Source organism: Melanostigma gelatinosum, assembly GCF_949748355.1.
Source record: "Melanostigma gelatinosum genome assembly, chromosome: 8".
NCBI lineage: Eukaryota > Metazoa > Chordata > Actinopteri > Perciformes > Zoarcidae > Melanostigma > Melanostigma gelatinosum.
This window is the reverse complement of record NC_136641.1, coordinates 5,382,254-5,392,283: the sequence shown is the minus strand read 5'-3', so window position 1 is coordinate 5,392,283 and position 10,030 is coordinate 5,382,254. Positions and strand designations below refer to the sequence as shown.

At 44.3% G+C, this 10,030-nt stretch overlaps 1 protein-coding gene across 1 annotated transcript in view; it reads left to right on the top strand.

Annotated features, from left to right (window-relative positions):
* Positions 1-1,646: 1,646 nt before the first annotated feature.
* Positions 1,647-10,030, top strand: part of lamb2l (laminin, beta 2-like) — a 52,347-nt gene continuing 43,963 nt past the window's right edge. Inside the window, exon 1 of the mRNA XM_079273740.1 lies at positions 1,647-1,760. The gene's annotated coding sequence lies outside the window, so the exon portion shown is untranslated. The remainder of the gene's footprint in view (positions 1,761-10,030) is intronic.

Genomic DNA, 10,030 nt, shown 5'->3' with positions numbered 1-10,030 from the left:
AGAAGGAATGTTTGGCCATCAAATGGGCTCTGGGGGAACTGAAGTACTATCTGCTGGGACGGCACTTTACCCTGGTCACGGACCACGCCCCCCTGGTATGGATGTCCCGAGCGAAAGACAATAACGCCAGGGTCACCCGCTGGTTTTTATCCCTTCAGCCGTATGCTTTCTCTGTTGTCCACAGATCCGGGGCCGCTCATGGAAACGCGGACGCCCTGTCAAGACGGGACGCCCTAGGTTCCTGGAGCAGTCCTCCCCCCAGGTCGGATTTAAGGGGGGGGGTATGTGGCAGCCGGAGGGGCAACCCCAGAGGGGCAGTGATAGAGGGACGATATTGCCTGACATGGAGGCGGAGCCCCCATGTCAGGGAAGGGAAAAGAGCGCCAAACCACCATCAGCCCAACAAGCAACACCTGAGGAGGAGAGACGAGGGAGCGACCACACCCTATCAGAGGAGGAGGAGGGGACTACAAAAGGGCCCAGGCAACAGGAAACCGGGAGAGAGTAGGAGTGGAAGAGGAAGCAGAAGAAGTAGCTAAACAGAGAAACCCTTGGAGAAGACTGCCTTACCCCTGGATCACCCTGGAACGTCTGACTACCCGCCCGGCTCACGACCCCTGCCTGTACGACTACCCTGCTCCTGCCCGCGCCCTGGACCGTCTGAGGAATACCCGCTGTGCACCGACCCGTGGAATTGGACCCCGACCCTCCCTCTGGAAAACGGACATTGTGTTCTTGAGTGTCTATCCTACCTCTTTCCCCTCTCTACCTTCAGTAAAAACCTCACTTGAACCGTTTATCTGCCGACTGGTTGTGTTTATTGGTCAGTGTTGTCGTGAAACCCCCTGTCCACCCCGGGGGCTGTCACAATCTGTAATAAACAGATTTAAAAAGCACAGGTGTACTTAACGAAATGAAAGATGGCTGAATTCCATTTCACTGCTTCATGTTTGGGGTCCTGGTATTATTCATGCCGACACTGGCACTTACTGGGACAATTGAGCAGAACCGATCCATTATTACCGTTATTACACCTGAGCTTTTCCAACAACGACAAATCCAAATGTCTGCTGTGAAAAGGCTTCTACTCACGTCTGTTCATGCAGCTTTTATTGTACCTTAATGCTTTTAAACTTTAAATCCTCTGTCTTGCTGCCAGGTGAAAAGTGACGAAAAACACTGTGAGATTTAAGAAAGTCTAAGCTGAATGTGGCGTTTTCTTTTCTCTATCCATTTAATTGAAATGTATTTCATTCTGTCAAAAGAAAAATAAGTGTTTGTATGAAATTGCTTTTGCTTGCTTGCATTCAAGTGCTGGTCAAGTTTAAGTTCACAACCTTGAACAATGTCTCTATTCGAAAAGTTTCGACACAAGACAGCGTTCAGCAATCAGTGACTAATCTTTAACTCGAGCAGTGGGCTCGGCCTGACAGGACTGGGTGGGGTCCTGCAGTGTGGATGGGACCTACCTGCTCCTGTTCTCAGTAACAGCCCAGTGGGAACCGCCGGTGACTCGTGGGCTCCACCTCCTCGCGCCCGGTTGAGCCCTGTACTTTAGTCTCCCGCTGCGGACCAGAGACCCAGCTCATTCAGGGGGGGAAGCCGCAGCAGGACGGCGCGTGTGTGTGTGTGTGTGTGTGAGTGAGTGAGTGAGTGTGTGAGGAGAGAGTGAGAAAAAGAGAGCGTGAGGAAGTTTGTGTGTGTGTGGGACAGAAACCGAGAGAGAGAAAGAAAGAGAGGAGGAGGAAACTACCGAGCAGGTGAGCGCTCCATCTTATCCTTCCGTCTTTGCTAACATGTCAGACCATACGTGAGTGACGACGACCAATAACTCAAAAATCACCATTGTACAGTAAATTACCACGATATTCCGACAGGGGCAGCGACTGTCTGTCTGAAGCGAGTGCAATAAGAACCACATCACTGTCTCCCTGAGGTACTACTGTAATGTTGTTATTGGGACGTAGAAACGTGGGTTTAGAGGGACTTTTTGGTGTTTTTATGCTAGGCTAATTGATGTTTCTGCTGCTAGCTTGCTAACATGTTGTTATGTGACCTAAGTGGACCACCTGTGAGCTTAATTAGTGTTGGCGAGTGAATACAGTTTTTGCAAGACTTTAGTCAAAATAAATGAATGTGTGTGTGTGTGTGTGTATATATATATATATATATATATATATATATAGGCGTGATATAGAGAGAGTACATACACATATAACGTTACACATATGTATACATATATATGTATACATACGCATATATTGATATATATATATATATATATATATATATATATATATATATATATATATATATAGGCGTGATATAGAGAGAGTACATACACATATAACGTTACACGTATGTATACATATATATGTATACATACGCATATATTGATATATATATATATATATATATATATATATATATATATATATACATGTATACATATATCAAATAAAAGAGGAAGAAAATAAAATATAGATGACCAAAAGTTGTCTTTATTTACAGCCGAGGTTAAGAGTTGACGGGGGGGTACTTGATGGATGGGTGTTTGTGTGGACCTGCTCTGTCACTGACACCATGCTGCTCATTGCTGGGAGGCAGATTTCTGACACTGTTGCACACATTCCTACCAGATTAACTAATGACATTCAATGATTTTGTTTGCTGCAGGGTGAAAAACAGGCAGCGTCATTGAGCGAGTATATGTTGTTTCTTCAACACTTGTTCTCGCTCTTAGCAGCAATAAATATCTCTAGGCTTGATCTTGAAAAGCCTATATAAGGTGACGGGCATTCCTAGAAATGTGGACAGCTTTACGTTTGGCTCTTCAGTGGGGTAGAGCTTTTAGGATTCTCACATTCCTGAGCTCAAGAATGTCATATTGTCATTTATTTCTTTTCACTTGTCAGGGTATTTAGACGTGTGTGTTTGGAGGTGCATGTTCCCATGGCTCTTAGTCTTGCTTTAATCAGCTCAAGGACCTGGCCTCTCGCCCTACCGATGAGATCAACTCTAACCTGAAAGGTTAAGAGGATCCACGAGTGGCTCAGGCTGGTAGAACCATGTGGGAAAGAGGGACACTGGGTGGTGGCTGTGTTTCCTCTTTGTTAATTGACTTTGGATGGACCAATATATTGGACCTCGCTGTGTACCTGCACTCTTTTGTAACCGTCACTACTTTTGCAGTGGAGGAATGGTGCATGTATGTGCTGTGGTTGTGAAGCTATAAAAGTGTTTTGCACACAATTTTATACAGCTGTCAAATGTATTTTCCGCATTCAGGTCAGATTGTTTTTTTTAAATTTTCTATTGAGTTTGCAAAATCATAGCTTTTGAATGAGAGGCTGTGTGGCAGCAGGTGACTGGCAAAGCTCTCTCGAAAGGCCTTCAACACTTGAATGCACCACCAGGAGGGATTCATAGAGCACTCTGCGATTTTAACGCCATTACAACTCTAATTCAGTAACTTTAATGGAAACTAGTGCAGGCATGTGTTTCATTTTGATGAATTAGCAATGTTTTTAGTGTGTAGTGTGCTGAAATGGACTGAAGAAGACCAGTGAGCCCTTGGAAGCTGTGTGTGTGTGTGTGTAAATTGATTTAGAGTCCCAGTGAAACAGAAGTCTTTAGCGTCTGTACTGTGACGTATTCCCCAGTGAAATGGAATAATGGAGCGATGTACAGCAGAGTGCTGCAGGACGTATTTTTGTAGGCCAATCGAGGCAAAGACGAAGTTAGCCTCGCAATGGTTCCCTGGAAAAAAGGCGTTGGATTTTAAGTTACTGTAAAAAATAACAGACGTGTATGATACTTACAAGTTTTGTTCAGCAATATAATCTTCACGAATTTACGCCACTTTTAATGATTTTTGTAACGTGAATGCAATCAGCAGAAGTTAAAAGCTAACGTTAGGCTATAAACGAACTACACCACGGTCACATGAGTGCGAGAAAACGTTCAAATCAAAGTCAAAGCGTGTGTTAACTACAAACACTGTTGCAGACATCAAACCTAAGACCATTCAAAATAAAAATTGACCTTGAGAAAAAGGGACCCGAAGTGCATAAATGCTCATTCCTGGGTTTTAGGACTTTTAGGACCGCTATTGTCCACAGGGACCACCAGATTACACACACAATGAAAGTTCCTCGTAGTAGCTTTAAATAGTTGCACAATGAGATCGGGGATGCGATCTAAAAGGGTTGAAAGAGCATCTTTCATTTCGTCAGTTATCTCACTCACTGGTGATCTGGGCATCCATCATGTTGGAGTGTGTGCTTCAGTGTCAGCGCGGTGTTTGTGCCTCTGTGCACCAGGAAGCCTCTCCAAAGACTTCTGGCTGCCATTGGCCCCTCGCGCTCTCTCAGTGTGTCTTTGATATGTGAGCCTCCGTCAGGGTCTCTGCAGCCTGAGCTGCTCATAATCACGTCCCCTGATACAAATCAACCCCTTGTTTGCAGCACACTGACAAGACGGACCGATTGCACCTACGCCTCTTTTTCATGTCTGTCTCTTCTGCTCCTTTCATCCTGTCTCAAAGTTATCTGTCTGGGGAATCGTCAAGCTAATTCAACTCAGACTGTGTCTACAACGAACGATTATTTTCACCATCACGAGATGTATAGATCTTTTTTTCAAACCATTATTAGAGTAATTATTAAGTTCATACAACTATAAAAAATGTGCCAGATTGAGGTTTTTATATTATTTACAGCCAGTTATCATTATTCTGATACATTTTTCTGTTGATTGACCAAACAGTTAATCCACTAATAGTTTTAGCATACAGTAAGTGGCTTAGTCAAAATTACTATTGAAGTAATGGCATGCAAATCACGTCACAGATTGTCTTATTAATAACAGGAAATGCAATTTCCTCATGCGTGTTACGGTCTAATATCCCCCCTGAACCTGGACAGGAAACGTCTCCGAGCACTCATTGCCCCTCTCTGCTTTTTCAATGACGTGTCACATCATCTTTTGGTGAAGTGCCATCGTTACACTTTCATTTTCTGAAGTGATTTTCCCCGGAGAGTGTGGCCTCAGCTAAAGCTAATCCAGCCTTTACTGACCTCCTCCACGGGACTTAACGCTGAGCCACAAACTCCGAGGCGCCCCGCTCGCCTCCACCTCTCGCCTCCTGCCTCTCTGGCTTTCTAGTACAAACATGTACGTGGTGATTGCATCGGTCGGTGTGTGTGTCTGTGCTGAATTTAATCACCTTAAAGGCTCCTCGCAGGCTACGGTCTAGTCATGCCCTTGCATGAGTTTTTTGTCGGTCTCTCGGGTGTATCCCTCTGTGTTGAGTTAAAGATTAATCAATTTGATACAGTGTTATTGGGTTGAATAAGAGGGCATAACATAGCGAAAGAAACTGTCCTGGTTGTGTAATAACAGGTAGGCACATACACTATTTCTATTGTGTGTGTGTGTGTGTGTGTGTGTGTACATAGGTGCAAAGGCTACAGTAAGTAATGACAGCAGTAGCGCTTTATTTGAGGTCTGGGTCAATCTACAGTGCATCTCACACCGAGGGATTCATCTCCCTCTGAAAAGCAGAAATGGAGAATTATCTTTGATGGTAATCGTTGCTGTACTCCTTAAGAAGCCGGCAGAAAAGAGGTAAATATCCAGACAGTATTATGAGATTTCCTTCGGCTCCACAGGTGCTTATGTGACGATGGATGTCGTGGATTAGGACGTTGTTTGAAGGGAAGCTGTTTCCTTGTTTGACACTGTGGTTAAATGAAATCCCTTCAGTTGACGAGGTTGTGTTTGGGTGGTCTGTTTCCATCAAGTCAAACAGCTGGTTGAATTGTTTGCTGGTAAGAAGTCAATTGGTTGGTGTCTGCCAGAGACCCTGTAGATATCAGCTCAAGTGTTTCTTAAGTCTAGGAGTCGACCAGGGCAACCTTCTCCATAACACAGTGAGACTCAAACAAAACAAGAAAAAGCATGTTGAACAGAAGGCGCACGGTGTGCCTTGCTGATGTTTTGATCCATGTAATTTAATGAAGACTATAAACGATTTTCCCTCAGTTAAAATTAGGCAGACACACTGTGTGTGGCTTCAAGGTGTGCTACAATAATTTACGACCGCTATGACATTATTTTGAAATGCGGCACAAATTATATCTTTGAAATAAACGGAGAGAATAAAAGAGAAGAATATTTGTGTTCACAGACACAAGAACACAAGAAAAGAGGCGAGAATCTGAATTTCTCGGCAAATGGCTTCGACAGACCAGCATCTAATTGAGCTGCAAAAGAAACGCTGCTTTCAGGAGCGACACTATGTCTTTTTCCACGCACCTACATACTGCTATAAATACACAGCTGATTGCAACACGTCCTCACCTGGTCTCTTAGGGCTGCTGAAAGCCACAAGGTGCTCAGTTCACTCAGGTGTGGAATCAGTGAAATTAGACAATGAACCCTGTCATCTCTATAAAACAACACGCAACATGACACATCTCTGTGTTGTGCGCATTTTGACAGTTTGCTCAGATTTGTCGAGCAGTGTGCAACATGAGTCAGAAGGGGAATCTTCCCTTCAACAGTCAGTCAGAGTTCGACTGAAAAGTCTCTTGCTACTTTCTCTTTCGGTTGATTGTTCTGCCCTAGATGGGACTACAGTATCGCTGCAGTAAGTTGTTTTGTGTGGAGATCAAATGTTGCTTTCTAACCAGGAACCTCTTCGTATTTGATACTTGAGAGCCCTTCACCTGCTGTAACAGTAGCTGCAGGTATATTTATGGCAGATAGGTACTAACTTGAGCATATCCTTTAGTAGTGCTGCATGGAACAAGTGAGGGATTTACTGGATGAAGTTTCTTTGCTCGAGGCAAACTAAATTCATCTTAACTTTCTGTCGGCGAGCTTCTTTGATTTTCTACTAATCGTCTGTGTAGTTGTCTATTGTAAATCACTGCAGCTCTGAATATTGAGTCACCTGCCTGTATAAGGGAAGCACACTTCCTCCATGAGCTCACCTGAATGATCTCATCCCGTTCCAAGCCCGGCCTTGTTTTACGGTGCGTAAACAGCAGTGTTTGAAGCTGCAGCGTACGAGTCCTAAAACCTGGAAATGACTCGTCTCCAAGTCGATGACCTTTTTTTTCAATAGGTTTTTGGTTAGATGCCTGAAATGAGGTATGTAGTTAACACAAGCTCAAGAGATGTTAAAGTTTGTTCTGCAACATAAAAACCCTTTTATGAATTTTGGAACTTTTACGTTTCTTTAAAAAGGCGGTAGCTAACAAGTGGCTATAGCGGACTATAAAATGTCACCGCTCCGACTAGTCCACCCTTCCAGCCTCGTTGTATATACTCGCAGTCGTGTGACGTGGTGCAGTTTGTTTCTGGTGGCAACCACCTGAAAAGTGTATCTGATGATGAAGTGCCTAAAACTTGCATTCTTTCTTATTCTGTCTGCATTACAACTTTGACCCTTTCGCAGTGTGTTTTCATGTCATGAAAGTTAATTTGTAACATTTTGGACTCCTAAAAATGTCTTATTGAGCGTTCGGTTGTACTCCACCCTTTCATGTCACTTCTGTTTAGAAGTCAGGGTCCCAAATTTGGGACGACCACAAACCAAGATAGCGATGACCACAATGCTGAAGTCGAGGCTTGATAACAGCAGTCCATAAACCAATGGGTGACATCAGGGTGACCACGACCACTTGTTACACAGTGCTTGGTTTATAGACTACTATAGTTAACTTTTTACTTCTGCCGAATGCATTCACTCTTCAAAAATCATAAAAGTGGTGTTCATGTTTGAAGATTATCTTGCTGAACAAAACGTGCAGCAAGCATCATAAACGTTTGTTTGCCACTTTGCTTATTTTTTGCAAAAATCCAAAATACGAGTGAAAAGAAAATCCCATTGGCCAATGTCCAGGGTTGGCCTTGAAAACTGCGTCATCCCTGCAGCACTCTATTAGCAGTGTGTTTGGTAGCTCAGTCTGAAGCCCGTTGTTTGATGTGTACACAGACACAGAGTCAGGCTTATCGTGTTATTGTGTTCAAGGATATGGGAGCCTGGGATTGTTTGGACTAGTGTCTTGAGATTTCTTAGCTTTGTCTGACAGCTGCACGGAAGTTATAGCGGTGGCACTGAACTTTCTGCAGGTTTCCTCTTATCTTGGTGTTGGGATTATGTGTTTGAGGGCGTGCGTGTTGACGTCAAAGTCGTTGGACAAGGTCCAGACTAAATAGTTTCAGTCTGACTTTTCTCATCTGATTTATTCTACTTGTACAGTACTTTTTTTATTGCTAAAAACCTGGAACCCGAGCATGCCTTTGTGAAATATTAGATAAAGTGCACATTTTGAATTTGTGTAACACTAGAGGGGAAAACAAGTGCCCTTTGTGAGGCATGCTGATGAGGTGGAGGGCTACAGAATGTGTGTGGATATGATTGCCTGAAAAAAGAAAACATTTCAATATACTTGTTCTCTCTCGGTCTGTGATAGCAGTCCTTTTGAAGAAGGAGTTACATTCATTCACCAGGAGGACTGCATTGTCCATCCAGCCTGGAACTTGCACCAGCAGCTCCTCCGGCCTGCTCAGCGGCTGCTGGGGGACATGTCAGCCTCTCAGCTCCCTCTTCAGCAGGGGTCAAAGGTCACATCACCAGCGAGCTGCGAATGTCAACGCTGCTTTGTTCTCCCCTGCAGTTTTTTTGTTTAGTCTAGCCTGAATCACACACATGCATGCACATAACCCACACATGCATATATCTTACAAGCACAGGCACACAAACATGCCCCCCCCCCCGGCCCCCCCTCCGTTCTTTTTCTCTTCTCTAATCCAGTCATAGCACCAGTTGCTTCAACCTTTTGAATTTTTGAATAGAGTTGACCTCCATGGCCCCAGTCTGATGCCTCAACCCAGTTGATTTGTCACATCTTTTGTTTTTTAGTCTAACTGGAGGTGATTAAGACGAAACAGCACCAAATTCACATGCTGAACTCAAATCGAATTGTTAAAGCCCACTCCACTGAATTCCAGCACCACATGTAGTTAAATATTTTAGGGAATACACCCTCTTTATCGGGGAGAGTTAGATGAGAAGATCACTACCTATACGCTGAATATGAAACTACTGCCAGTTAGCTTAGCACAAAACTGGAAGCCTCAGCAGTGCTGGTAGGTTGATGTTGCAACAACATTGTAGGACGGAGTCAGTGTTTGTGCTAAGTTAAGCTAACCGGCAGCTCGAATCCGCTTCATATTTACATCGATAAATGACCGAGGTATGTTCTCATCTAACGCAGCAGTTTCCAAAGACATGCAACGCTAGCTCGCTGAGCCGCTCGAAGCACAGCGAGCTGCGACCAACCTTAAAGTAAAGGGATGGTTTAACTTTTGACAGCAAATTGTGTCTGGAGAATACCCACAGCCAATCAGTGAACAGACTGCGACCCCTGTGACACAGTGACCGAAGTTACAAAGAATTTCCTCCTGCCTTGAACACGTGAAGACTGTGGAAAGTGTAACTTTGTGAGTCGCACTTTGCCGCTGCTCGGAGTGTTTCCGGCCTAACTCCCCACCTGAAAGCAAATAACTGTATTTCTGAAAATATCAGCGTGTTCCTGTTTTCCGGTGCTTTTGGACCATTCAATTTTTAACTTTGTATTATTATTCGCTGTTTCAGCACACAGAGATGCTGGGGTTGGTCGGAGGTGAAGCTCCTCTCCTAAGTGCCGTGAAAGTGGTGGCGTGTGGTGGTGTGGCCACTGGTGGTGCTGCACTGAAGCTCTTTGGCCTAATTTAGCCCAAAACGTCTCTCCATCCCTTCCTGTCTTTCCTTCTTTCCTCATTCCCTTTTTCCCCAATAGGTTTTCTCCTTCTTCCATCCAGCTCTCTCTCTCTCTCTCTCTCTCTCTCTCACTCTCTCTCTCTCTCTCTCTCTCGCTCTCGCGGCCCTTCACTCTCCCTCGGTGTCCAGAAGAAAAGGGGTGGTGGTGCATTCCAAAAGCCTGGAGACCGTTCCCCTCTTTCAGCCAGTGGCCCA